A 14,260-nucleotide genomic window follows, 5' to 3' on the forward strand; every position below is an offset into this window, starting at 1 on the left:
CCAGAGATTGCATTCTGCAGCTTAGGGGAGCAAATCCCAGTGAAATCATGTTTTAAGTACCTAAGCCCCTTTATGGATCTGGGCCCAAATCAGAGTTACAGAGCATGAACTTGACTCAGAGCACTAAAATCACAGCCCAAGTCTTAAAGCTGCAGAACCAGCATCTTGTCCTTGTTGCAAAACAAAAAGCATTCATAATTGATCCTTAGCAAAAGTCCTTCCATACCTCACTCTTGCTTGTTTCTAAGGTTTGCTTTTTCAGACTTAAAATAACTTTCTAATAGACCAAAACATTTTTCTTCAGCAAAATAAATCTTAATCACTTGACATATTCTCAGGGGTTTTTTTACATTTTTGGAGGCCACTCTCAGCCTTTCCAGTCATAGGTTTGGACAACTTCACCAAGACAGAGCTGCTTCTTTCATGCACCCAAATCTGCCTGGCCATTTTTCACTGCATGTGGTTCCCTGCATGCCTTCATCTAAGGCAGGAAAATAAAATGGCAAAAATTAAACTTTGTAGTTGATTCCACAGATGAGAACACAAGTGCCCAGTAACTCTTTAACATGACATATCTGCCATGCACACTGCCATGTCACCTTTACACATTTTCCTTCCTGTCCAAGACCTTTAGGACACAACCCTGAATAATCACAGACTCCTGTTCAGTCAGAAAACGTAACCCAGTTGTAACCTGTGATGTAAAGTTCTTTGGCTTAATAAATATCTCCTATTAGTCACAGGGAGAGAGCAAATACCCTTTCTAACATTCTTAACATCTTACTGCCAGCATTTGATATTCAGCCACGAAACAGGCCTGACTCACCTGTCAGATTTCTCTCAAATCAAGGGAAGCAGAATTCATTAAAGTGTTCTTACCACATCCCTATCAAATCCAGGGATCTCATACACACATTTTCCCAAGCTTCTCTGCTGTTATTAGCAGCAGACATTGTTCTCAGAGCACCCTCATCTCTTTCTACTGATCAACCAAAGGCCTGCCATGTTTACACACTTAACAGTCACTTCTTCTGCAGGTCCTCCCAGCTATCCTGTCATTTTTAAATTGATGATAATGTCTCAATTTTGCACCAACTTTTCCACCTTTATTATTTCAAAACCAGCAATTCCCATCCTGCCTTGTGAAATTTGGTGTCTGAGCTGTTACTCTCTTCACGTTCAAGATTTCACAGTCAGGTTACAAGACCTACTATTAGCTTCTTACTGCTCTGATCACAAGAATTGTTATTATTGAAATAGTTCTTTCCCTTTTCACACAAAATATGAATCCCATGGCCTTGTGCAGCACAGCTGCTCAACTGTATCTCAGTCCAAGTATGAATTTCAATTCATTCATTTTTGATTGAGACACAGGTCTCAATTTTGTTTCCCTTTCCCTGTCTTACTTTATCATAGTCCTTTTTGTATTATCTCAAAATCCTCCATATCTTAAACCTCAAAGATCTTCAAGTTTATCTGACCCAATCCCAAAGTAAGCAGGATTTTGTTAACTTTACAAAGTTCCAAGTCTACAAGCATTCGTATGCTTAATTGTATCAGTGCAGGAACTTATAGGTTCAGGTAATCAATAAGGTGATTGATAATATATTGATTCTAGTAAACAGTAGGGACAAAATGACTGTGACATGACAGTCACAGGTTTGGTAGCCTGGCTACCAATTCTATCTTCTAGGACACTGATTTGGTTACCCATTATGTGCCTGCTGCTCACATAATATATATTCCATTGTCTTTCTTTTGTAACATTTTATTCTAAGATTTTGAGATATTCTTTCTCATTTCATTAACATTAAATTGTATAAATTGTCTGCCATTCATATCTTCTTTCCTTAGACTCTTTTCCATAGAATCCTTTGGTTCCAGCACTTTCTTACTTCCTTTCTGTTTTTGTCTAGGATGCAGAGAGTTCTAGAATTCAAACTATTCCTGCAGCAGACTATGCAAATTTTATGACATATGAGGAAGATAAGCAGGCCAAGGTCCTGATTCTGATTCTGAAGGAGCACAGGACAAGGTTTGTCTCTCCATAAGCTGTGCAACAGCTGAGCACCCCAGGGACAGCGAGGCCTGTCCCCAGTGAAAGCACCAATTGATTTAATTGTGGAGGTACAAGGGAGGTTTGGCCTGGGTGTTCAGCAGATGAACCAGCTGTTCCTTTGACAGCTGAGAGCTGTCACACCCATTTCCCTCAGGATGAATTTTAAGGCAGCTCTTATGTAGACTGAAGCAATAATATGAAATCAAGGCAAGCCCTTATCTCATGGAAGGCAGAGAGTGTGAACACAGTGGTGCTTCAGCTCCTGCAGGATAACCCACTGAAACACATTCCCATTCCAGAAAAGGCCAAAGGCTACCACAGTGAGGGATGACATCCTTTGGGGCTGAAAAAGGGTATTTCAGTAAGGAATATTCTGTAATTGATGGACACCAGTTTTGTGGCTGATAGGGTACAATGGTGGATTTACCATTCCACAAATGCCAGCCTCTTTAACAACAGCTGCACAATGACCTACTTAAAAAAAAAAGACAAGTGAAAATTCCATTTTGGAAGACAGCTGCCTAGAAATTAATATTTCCAAATTAATGTGGAGAGCCTAAATACTACTGCCTCAGGTCCTTATGCCAGAAAGGTTAAGTACCACATTTAATAGATAATCTCTATGATTAATTTATCAGAAAGAACCAAGTGGCTAATTTTCCCTAATTGAAATTTTCTGGCATGATAAAAAATTTTCATATATAATTCCACTTCCATTTAAATCCATTATACTAACTTATTATACGAAAGCAAACAAAACTATTGTCCGGAATCCTACTTTCTTTTTCCAGTAATGGAACAAAATACTTCCATGGCCACATAGAAAGTAGTAGAATGGATTTTCCTGAGGACAGACAATAAAAAAGGGATCAAACATTCAAATCCAGTTCCTGGTTTCAAAGACAAAAAAGGGCCCAGATTTACAGAGTGCTTCACAGTCATCAGCTTTTGTTTTTAGCTCTGGGACAAACCTGGCTGCATCTCACTGTGGGGAACTGGGTGGAGTAGGGCTCGCTGAGAGCACTTCAGAGGGATTGGAGCAGCTGTGGGGCAAAAGCACAGCTTGAGGTCAGGGGGCTGTGTCACTACACTAACTCAGAAATACCTGAGCTGCTGGTCTATGCCTACATTTTTAAGCATTTCTGTTAACGTAAGTGTCCCGCATTTTCAAGGGTGGGATGTTTTGCAAGGAGAGGTAATCTTTGTTCCCAGACTGTGATGTTCAGATACAAACTCCTCTTCAAATGTGGCACATTGAGAGGAAACTTTATGCTAAGCACAAGCAGGAAGAAATTGCTCTGAATTTAACTTTGCATGGTAAATAAGTTAGACAACATGAGGGGGAAAAGAATTGGGTACCTGGCATGTGCAACAGTGGAGGAAACTTGCAAGGGGAAAAGTAATGCTGGTCTTATACAGAACAGAGAACAGCAGTTACTCGTTTCCTTTGGGCCACGAGGTGATTTGTGTGTGGAAAATGTCACATACTGTAAGATCAATGTCTCCATTATATCCATGTTGTCATTTTTGTTCCTGGGCTTGTCTTTGCAGAATACTTTTTAAGGCTTTCTTGGTGGTCAAGAGAGCAATCACAGGTGATGCTTACTTTGGTTAAGGCTCCCACTGCTAATTCTGTCTGTGTTGTATTGCTTGTCTATTGGAATTAATTTCTGTATGGAATAATTGTTTGGTTCTAGTAACTGTGTAGTTCATATAGTCCTCATAATGACTTTTGATTCATTAGATAAAAAAAAATTTGGCATATCCAGGTTTAGGAAACATCCATATTGGTGGATCTTGTGCAGAGTTCAGCACATCCAGGACTTTGAATTCACTGTACAGATCCTTGCCACTCCTGACACTTGCTGCAGAGCAGTTCTGTGTGTCAGTGCTGAGAAATTGAACCTCTGCACGGTTCTCTGCTGAGTCACTGGGACTGGGACTCCACACGCCCAATCCCAGCTCTTGCACCACATCTTTTGTACTCAAAAGTACAGCTGTCAGTTAGATTCGTGATAGGTAAACATGTCTTGGCAGAAAGTAGAACTGTGTTTTTAATACTCTTTTTATCTATCACAGGTTTTACAGGTTTGAAAACTCACGCAGAGAAATTCTGCAGATTACTCTCTACTTTCCCCCTAGGAGGGATGGGGGATTATTAAATATTCCTGTTAAAGACCTGCCGGGTGTCCGCAGGCTTTGCCCTGGGAAGGAGCCCCCGGTGTGGAGGAGGGTGTGAACAGTGCGAGCAGGGCTGGAGCCCCGGGCAGTGCAGAGCAATTCCTGCGGGGAAACTGCAGAGTGCGGGATGCAGAGCGCGGGATGCAGAGCGCGGGATGCGGAGCGCGGGATGCGGAGTGCGGGATGCAGAGCTCGGGATGCAGAGCGCGGATGTGGAGTGTGGGATGCAGAGTGCGGGATGCGGAGCGCGGGATGCAGAGCGCGGATGCGGAGTGCGGGATGCGGAGTACGGGATGCGGAGCGCGGGATGCGAGGCCGCTGCGCTGCTGTGCGGGGCTAGACCGAGAGATGGCGGTACCGCACCGAGAATTCACCACCCGCGTGTGCGGCCCGTCTGGTCCTTCCCTGCCCGAGAGCTGCCAAACGGTCCTGAAAGGAATTCTGAACATCCCTGCTTTCGCGGTTTACACACGCCGTGGTGCTTTTGGATGCCATCAGGGCGGTCCGTCTCGTTATCACGGCAGGTAACAGGAGAGTCGGTGGTTTCACTGGGGGTTCTCTTAATAATAAACATTTTTGAAAGATGTCACCCTTAAAATACTAGAGATTTGTCCAAAGTGTGAAATTATATTTTTTTTAGTAAGACATTGTGCTGGTTTCAGCTGGGGTAGAGTTAAATTTTTTTTGCAGTACAGGGCTGTGTTTTGAATTTGTGCTGAACACAGAGTTGATAATAATAAAATGCTTTTGGTTTTATTATGGCTGAGGTTACACAGAGACCTCTTCTACTCTTTGTACTGCCACGCTGACAAGGAAGTTGGGGGTGCCTGGGAGGTTGAGGGGGGCAGAGCCAGGACAGATGACCAGAGATGGTATCAAAACTTTGCTGAAGTCTAAAAAGATTCCATCAAGTGGCTTCCCTTGATCAGCCAGGCGGGGTCCCCTGCTGCAGGAGATCAGGTCTGACAGGCTGTGATCTGTCCTGGCAGACCCTCAGCACCTCCCAGAATAATGTTTTCCATGATTTTACCAGGCTCTGAAGTGACACTGATGAGCCTATGTCAGTCCAGCGTCCTTCTTGCCCTTCTTGAAAACTGGGACAACCTTCACCAGCTTCCAGCCAACTGGGACCTCTCCAGATTCCCAAGACTGCTCAAAAATCTTTCTGTGAGGCAACCCCCCTGTAACACAGGCAGGCTAAGAACATAAATTCTACTATTGTGGGGGAAAAAAAATCTGATTCTGTATAATAGAGGTGTTTTCTACCAGTTTCTCTTTATTACAAATAGCTTTTCATCTCTGGAAAAGAAAGCCAGAGTAGAAGTGAGCTTTAAAGATGTTCTAATTACTTGCCATTCTACAAAGGTAATGGCTACTGAAGTTTAAAACACAGGTAGGAAACAGGCTAACTTTCAGAGAGATAAAATTGTCAACTACAGATTTTTTAGATTTGAGTTATACTAGCACTTGCACTAAATAAAATAATAACTCTCTGTGATTTAGTCTATTATCACTGATTTGGAAAAAAGCAAAATTTGACAAGGGAGCAGCAAAATCTGTAGATGACAGGTTATTTATGTGAGGGTTAGAGAGGCCTAGAAAGAATTTCAAAAGACCCAGCTGGGTAGCATCACCTGGGCAGGCTGATGGCACACAAAACTCAAATTTGTTATGTACAAAGTGTTGGTCTATGGAAGGGAAGAAAAGGAGTTACTTGTATGGATTCATTCTTATAAATGGTCCCAACTTAGAGAGCAGACTGAGGTCATGTTTAGCTGTGGTCAAAACAAGTAAACAAAGTATTGGTGTGCATAAAAAATTATAATTAAGAAGTCGAGGAATGTTAGATAAATCAGTATTTTCATATAGAAGGAAGTGTAATGATACGAGTGGCAACAATCTCCATAAAGGATTGGTTTTTACCTTAAAAATGAATCAGACATGAAAGGCCTTGATAAAAAACAAAAAAAAAAAACAAACAACAAAACAAAAAAACAACAACAACAACAACAAAAAACCCCATAAAAATTGCGGCATATTACAGAAAAGGTAGATCTTGAACTCAGTCCTTGCTGTCTTGTAACAGGAAACAAAGCAAAATTTGTTGTGAAAGGAAAAAAAAACAATTATAACATAAACATGTAATTATATTATAAAACCTAATTCTTAAGAAAAATCATTGAGACAAACAGTTTCACAAGATTCAGAAGAGTTTCAGTGGCTCTGAAACTCTGTTAAATTGTTATCTGTGGGACTGGAAAGCAGTCATTTCTTTGACTAAAAACTTGTGGGAATTATATGAAAATGTCACACTTCATGTTTTTTCCATACAAACAAATTTAAGACTGAGATCTAATGCATACAGCAGATTATTCTTTACCTATGGGTCTTCTACATCTTTCCCCCAAATGATCTGCTGGTGGCTTCCATTGGAAACAAAGCATGAGGCTGTGTGTGCACTAGGTGAATAAATTCTTTCCCCACACTGCACAACAATTCTGTGGTGAGTTGTGTTTTGCAGTGATCCTATTCTTTCATTATACTGAAACCACAAACAGGTTGCAGCAAGCCTGAGATGCAATTCAATGGACCAAACAGTGGCTTCCTAATTTGCATATTATTTACCCTGAATTATAAGAACAGGCTTCCTGGGGAAAAAAATATTTAAAATTATGCAAACCTTTACATTTCTGCAGAACAGCCAAAAGTGTCTCTGTTATTTCTCAGAGCATGCAACTTCTTCAAGCTTCTTCTTCTTAAGAATACTGCCTATGTTCTTAGCTATTAAATTTGGGCTCCCAACACCCAACATGAAGCTTAAGGCTGCAGAAACATCCTTCTTTGGGTAGGAACAACTGCTGAAGTTGTTCCATCTCTCTCAAAACTGTTGCTGTTCCTTTTGGGCTAACTTGATTGAAGATCCATGGAGTTCACTACTGCACAAACAGTTAACATCTCTGTAAATACCTGATAGGGAACACACATGGAAGAGAACCCCAATCTCATTCTTTCTGAAAAATAGAATAATTCCATGCTTTGGTTATCAGCCCACAAAATGAATGTAATGGTAACACTTCATGTGAATGGTAATGAGTTAATTAACATTTCTCAAAGTCCTAGAACCTCAGATTAATAGAGCTCTGGAGTATAAAGACATAATATTATTTCATTGAGCATTTGTCATTTAAAAAGCTCTATGCCTAAAGCTTTAATCAAGCTCTGTAAGATGAGAGCAATTTCCTTTTTGCCACATTTGGGTCTCGTCTCTGCTAAGATGCATGTGTAGTTAAACCCTGTATTCCTCGGAGAGGAGCACGGGTACCACTGTTTATGTGATCATGGGAGGCAAATCCAGCAGTAGAATCCTACACTTGAGAAAGTTGGAAGAGTTATTTTAGGAGATGCTTTTCCTGAGTTTACAAATTGTGACAATAAATCACTTCTATTAGCACAGAATAAAATCTCTACAGTTAATTATTGTTTTGCTAAAGGTACCAAGTAATAGAGTTTCTAAAATGTTTTTTTTTTTCTAACAAAGACTGCTATTTTTTGTTAGATGAAACAAATATTGGCTACCAAATATATATCAGTTTTGGTAGCCCAGGAATACATTCATTTTGGGTACAATTCCTCTCTACACAATGGATTTTAACCATTGTGTAGGAAATTAATTTAGAATTTACCATTATATCAAAAGTAAGGGTACTCTTTTTAATAATAAGCACACAACCACGAATTTTCAGTAACACTGCTGCAAAGGCAGAGCTTCCAATGGTGGTCAAGAACACTCATTTGAGTAGCACAAACTCCCTCCAGCTATGTGCGTGTCACCCGAGGCTAAAATTCCACGGTCCGTGGGCAGCGGTGGCACCGCCACTGCCGGAGGAGCTGAGAGCCACCCGGGTGCCCGGGGACAGCGAGCCAGCCCTGCAGGTGACACTGCAGCGCCGCGCTGCTCGCGGGCACCGCGGAGAGCGTCCCTTTTCCAAAAAAAAAAAACAAAAACAAAAACAAAAACAAAACGGGCAAAAAAGCCAGGTGCGACCCGAATGCCATCACCGGGCTGAGCGCACGGTGCCCGGGCGGTGCCAGGTGCCCAGCTCCGGCGGTGTCAGGTGCCCAGCACTGCCCAGCACAGGAAGTGCCAGGTGCCCAGCACAGTCAGTGCCAGGTGCCCACCATGGGCAGTGCCAGGTGACCAGCTCGAGCAGTATGAAGTGCCCACCATGGGCAATGCCATGTGCCCAGCTCGGTCAGTGCCAGGTGCCCAGCTCCAGCAGTGCCAGGTACCCAGCACAGGCAGTGCCAGGTGCCCACCATGGGCAGTGCCAGGTGACCAGCTCGGGCGGTGCCAGGTGCCCAGCTCGAGCAGTGTGAAGTGCCCAGCACGGGCAGTGCCAGGTGCCCAGCACAGTCAGTGCCAGGTGCCCACCATGGGCAATGCCATGTGCCCAGCTCGGTCAGTGCCAGGTGCCCAGCTCCGGCGGTGTCAGGTGCCCAGCACTGCCCAGCACAGGCAGTGCCAGGTGCCCACCATGGGCAATGCCAGGTGCTCAGCTCCAGCAGTGCCCGGTGCCCAGCACAGGCAGTGCCCGGTGCCCAGCTCGGCCAATGCCATGTGCCCAGCTCGGCCAGCGCCAGGTGCCCAGCTCGGGCGGTACCAGGTGCCCAGCTCCAGCAGTGCCAGGTACCCAGCACAGGCAGTGCCAGGTGCCCAGCTCGGCCGGTGCCAGGTGCCCAGCTCGGTCAGTGCCCGGTGCCCACCATGGGCAGTGCCAGGTGCCCAGCTCGGTCAGTGCCCGGTGCCCAGCACAGGCAGTGCCAGGTGCTCAGCTCCGGCGGTGCCAGGTGCCCAGCACAGGCAGTGCCCGGTGCCCAGCACAGGCAGTGCCAGGTGCCCACCATGGGCAGTGCCCGGTGCCCAGCTCCGGCAGTGCCCGGTGCCCAGCACAGGCAGTGCCAGGTGCCCCGCTCGCTGAGAATGCCCCTTCCAAAGGGTGGGAGCGGCGCTCATCCCTGCCAGGCGGCTCCGAGCGGCCCCGAGCGCGCCGGGGCTGTGCCGGTCCCGGGCAGCGCAGCAGGCAGAGCGCGGCGCTGTGAAACCCCTGGCCACAGGGAAGCTCCTCCCGAGCTGTTTTTAGACACGACACAGAAACTCCATCTCTTTCAACCCAGTGTTTCTTCTCCTTTACAAGCAGCGAAGCTGAAATAAGATTTTTACTCTTATTTCAAGCCTTTGGGAGAAGAGCAATGGTGACTCCTTTGATTTTTATATCACATTTTGTTTGCAGTTTCAATTTACTAGTTGTTGGCCTGACCCATTTAATATTAAAAGTTACTATTGCTGACTTCAATATGAAAATGAAGATAAATTCAGGAAGTGCAAGCAATAATTCTGCTCCTGATGCAACTTCCAGGGAGCTTATTCAGTCCTAAGTGCATTAGTGGTGACACAAGAACGAGACAAACCTGCAGGAGAAGGACTCATCTAAAAAGAAAGCAAGCAGATCTTTTTTCATGTACAAGGGTAGCAAAGTTGTTAAAATACGTGTACTTTCAGCCTACATTCACAGTAAAAACACAAGTTCACTTTGCCCAAGCCTGGTTTGCAGGTCTGTGATCCAGCTGTCCTGGTCTCATTTTCATAAGGTGACTCCATCAGCCAGGGAAATGGGGTTCTGCTGAAAACAATGGGAAATTCATTCTGTTGTTAATTTAATTATGTCAGTTCCTATAGCTATTACTTTTTGAAGTAATTTTTATATTATTTATAAATTTATTATTATATTATTTTTACTAGCATTAATTAAATATTAATCATTACAATTATGCATAATTATATACATATTACACATTGCACTGATTTTGCACATATACTATACAATAGAGAGTAAAGGTCTTATAACATGCTATTGAGATTTAATGCTACATCTTTCCCGATTAGAGGTATTTTTCACAATGGAAATGCTTTAATACGGACATTTCAGTTACTTTGGTTTCTAGAAAAATAATTTTTTTGCAGTCATAGCGCCTGATTTCCACAGCTAAATTTAACATTTAAATTTAAATGTGCACATTTAAAAGGCAGCACAACTGAACCCTTGGACTCTATTCCTTATTCTAGACTCACTTCTCCAAACGTCCCTCACTGCTGCAGTGAACAGCATACACATTTGAGGATGAGGAATTCTCAGCACCAAACAGGAGGTGATTTTAACTGTTCTGGTCATGTGCATATTAATTCAAAGCTCTGGCAAATTCCCCATGTGTGATATTTCAATTGCAAGTCGAGTCCCTGAAGGGAAGCAAAGACAGCTTTAAGGCACTACTCACACGCAGTTCTTGGCAGCTGACCCACTAAAGCACAGCTCTGAGGCTTGGGCTTTGCACCACTCCCATTTCTGCAAGTGGCTTCCTTCCTCCTCTCTTGGTGTGGCTCCTGCTGGGAATGTGACCCACATCACTGGAGTAGGCAGGGATGTGCCAGTCTGCATCTGCTACAGAGCAGACTAAAAATACCCCCAACTGGACAGTGTCATTTGGTGCACAGCAGCACAAAGCCTGGGAATGAAAACCGGGCTGTCAGCAAAGATAAATGATGGTTCAGCTGCATGCCAAACCAGTCTCAGGATCGTAGAAAACCCAAAAACAACCATCTGATATTCTGTTATAAATTTAATCTCTCAAGATTTATTATCATTGCAATTTAATGAGTTTGCATCAGTGAAAGCATAATAAGAATGTCTCACCCAAGTTTACTATTAATATTTTAAGAAATGAGCCCATCTTGCAGCTTGTTTCAGTTCAAGGAAGTTCTCTGGATATGTAGATTTTGTTCTAGAAGATGCTACCCTCAGGTTGACATTTTTTCCTCTGCATATCAGATGAGCCTGATTATTTTGCCAGTCTCTCTCTTTAAAATCCCAGTTCTATAGATTGAATATTTTCAAAAAGATCTACATGTTACTGCTGTCCTTTCTACAGATTCTGTTTGAACTACCTGCCTGTTTGATTTTGCTCATCTGTATTATCAGACACTTGAATATAAAAGGTATGGTCATACAGGGGCCAAAAATTACTACACTGCAAACAACTGCAGGTTCTTAAATTACAGATACAATTTCATACCTCATCATTCACGATACCATCCAATTTTTCAGGGGATAAACTCTCCGGATCTTTGCATTTTTGAGTCTTCAAATTCCTATTGAATTGGATTTTGAGGATATTTACAAATATTATTATTAATAAATAAATTGCTGGCCTTGAACCAACTTACCACCTTCATTTTATGTGAAATGGGAGTGTGATTAGATACAGAATGGAGTCATATTAAATGCAGGTCCCAGGCCTTCAATGAGACCTATGTGCAAACGGATCTCACTGGAAGAGCAGCACCATGGTTTTTAAAATTCATAAGAAAAAACATGACTGAAGCTAACAAGCTTTTGCTTGTGCTACTATAGTTATGGCTGAAAATTGTACAGCTGGAGAAAAGAGCTTTACAAGGATTTCTGTTCATATGTTTTCAGAAAAACGATTGCAGACTCTTAAAAACATAGGGTGTAAAACCACTACAGATTGAACTTCATTCTTATTATGTTCTGTGCTGGTTTGCCAATTCTGCATGCACAGAAGCCATGAGAGAGAGAGAGTTCCAAAGCCTTATGAGCTTGTTTTTCTGAGAAAACCACCATTCCTAGAACTATACGATAAAGCAAAACACGGAGTTGCCTGGAATTTGCAATCAGAAAGGCCTAAATTAGCAACTCTGAAGACTGCCAGTGGGTTTTTAATCCACATGAGGAGAAAAACCACAGCTCCTGCTAGGGACATGTGTGTCTAATATCCAAATCCAACTTTTCTGTAACCATCCATCCCTGGGATCACCCTCCATACACAGGCAGGAGTTCATTAGTTTAACACAGGGGTCAAGCTCATGTTTGTGGGCAATTATTCCAGGAAATAGCAAATCGTGTTGCCCCAACAAATCTACAGATTATTTATTCTCTAGAAACAATATCAAGTAGATTGGGGGATACATATGCTGTTCTACATTTTCATTTAAGAACACTATAGGAGAAGTTTTTCACTGCTTTTGTGACTACTTATTGATTAGGTTTTTTATTTCCTATAAGACTATGCATTTCAATCTCTTTTCTGCTCCTTTTTCTTTTACGCTAAACCAAATATTTGTCAACTACATCACCATGGCTGAAATATTTTCCTATTAAAAATGAAGAAGATCTTACCCTGTATCCTATTATTTATTGCCTTCCCATCTCCCAGCTCCTGGAATTACAATGGTCCTTGAGAAGTGAATACAATGTGTTGACACTCAATACCACTATCAAAGGTTAACTTTGCAAGAATTACATGATATAATTTCCTTACTCTTGGAATTCTGAAAGAAAAACTAACATATGTAAAACTCAACAACAGAAAACAACTGATGTATAGAATTTGTCTTATCTCCCTTATCTTTTAGCAACTGGTGGCTTGATGGGTGCCTAAAAGGATCTGAAATGCACATATTTGACTTAGAGTATCTTGACTCATTACTGTGAAATGAAGAAAAGATGCATCTATAGGTGCTGTTTATCTTGTCTTTGAATTATTTAGCAGTGCACACACAAAGAAGATCTTCCTTCCCTCAGCTGTCAGTTGCTACCACAGGGCTGTTGTCTCACGGTGCCCGTGCTCACAGACATGACAACTCACACAAGAGTTGCATAATTCATAAGTGCAGTTCTGGTGGGACTGATGGCTTGTTTCCTGCCTCTCACACCAGGCACAACTGTGATCTGATAGTCTGATACAGACTTGGTAGCTTAATCTACCTTCTTTTACAATACTGCAATTGATTAGCCATCACGGCAAAAGAGCTGGGAACCACAATTATCAATTTCAACAAAGCTACACTCAATTTATATCGACAGATGAATTGTGACCTTTGGAGCCCAATGACAACAGAGAGGTTTGTACGTCTCTCGAAACAAGGAGGGCACAGAAATGGAGACAGGGGATGCAGAGAACACCATTAAGCAGTCATTCAGACATCAAGGGCATCTCTCTGCCTGGTGCAGCTGAAGGATCTCAGTTTTGTGAGATGCCAGAGAAATAACTTCTGGTAGCCCCTAATTTTCAAGCCCTGTGGAATTTCTGGACTGTGAAAAAGACAACAGCAGAGTAAACCACAATCCCTGTGAAATCTGCTTCTGCATCCCTGGTATGTGTCCAGCAGTGCAGGATAGCTGCACTTGATAACACAGCCAGTTGGGTACCATTTTTGCTGAGAAAAAAGCAAGCAAGCAAACAAAAAAATTACTGGGCACTGTATCATCAACTTTAGTTTAGTGACGAAGGGAGCAAGCTGCTCAGCCCTGGTATCAGAGGTGTGGAGGAGAGCCTGGTCCTGCAGAGGCCGACGATGCAAACAAACCATGTACAGCCTTGGCAGCAGTCATCGAGAAAGTACCAAGGCATTGGAAATGACTAAACAAATCAGGAACCTGAAACCAGCCAGGGAGGTCACCTATGCTGGTTTTCCTGTTGGAGCCAGAGGAAAATGGTCCTCAGCCAGTCAAGCACGGAGGGCTGCACTCTCCCATGGAGAACAGGCGAGCCTGCGTTGCCAAGTTTTAGTAGGTAAGTCCCACTCTTCTCTGTCAACAACCTGAATATCTTCTCAAGCATAGGACAGAAAGGTGGCCAAAGCTCTGTCGTGGCCAAAGAGGAGCTGATGGGCATCTCCCATTTCATGATGTCACCAGGAGACCTGGCCTGGTTGGGACAGGACACCCCAAAGAGGCTCTGCACGGTGGGTATAGCAGGAGTGGGTTAGGTCAGTCTCATAGGTGGTTCCTGTGAGTGGATTCCTGCCTTGCTGTAAGGAGGGTACTTACATGCCCATCTCAGGCATAGATGGACCTATGATGTACAGTGAAACACTGAGCATTTCAGTAATTGATGAAGAATCTACTACACTTTATGTTATCAAGTAATTCAGCAAAGTTTCAT

This window comes from Pyrgilauda ruficollis, unplaced genomic scaffold, assembly GCF_017590135.1.
Source record: "Pyrgilauda ruficollis isolate IOZ18807 unplaced genomic scaffold, ASM1759013v1 scaffold124, whole genome shotgun sequence".
In the NCBI taxonomy this organism is placed as follows: Eukaryota; Metazoa; Chordata; class Aves; order Passeriformes; family Passeridae; genus Pyrgilauda; species Pyrgilauda ruficollis.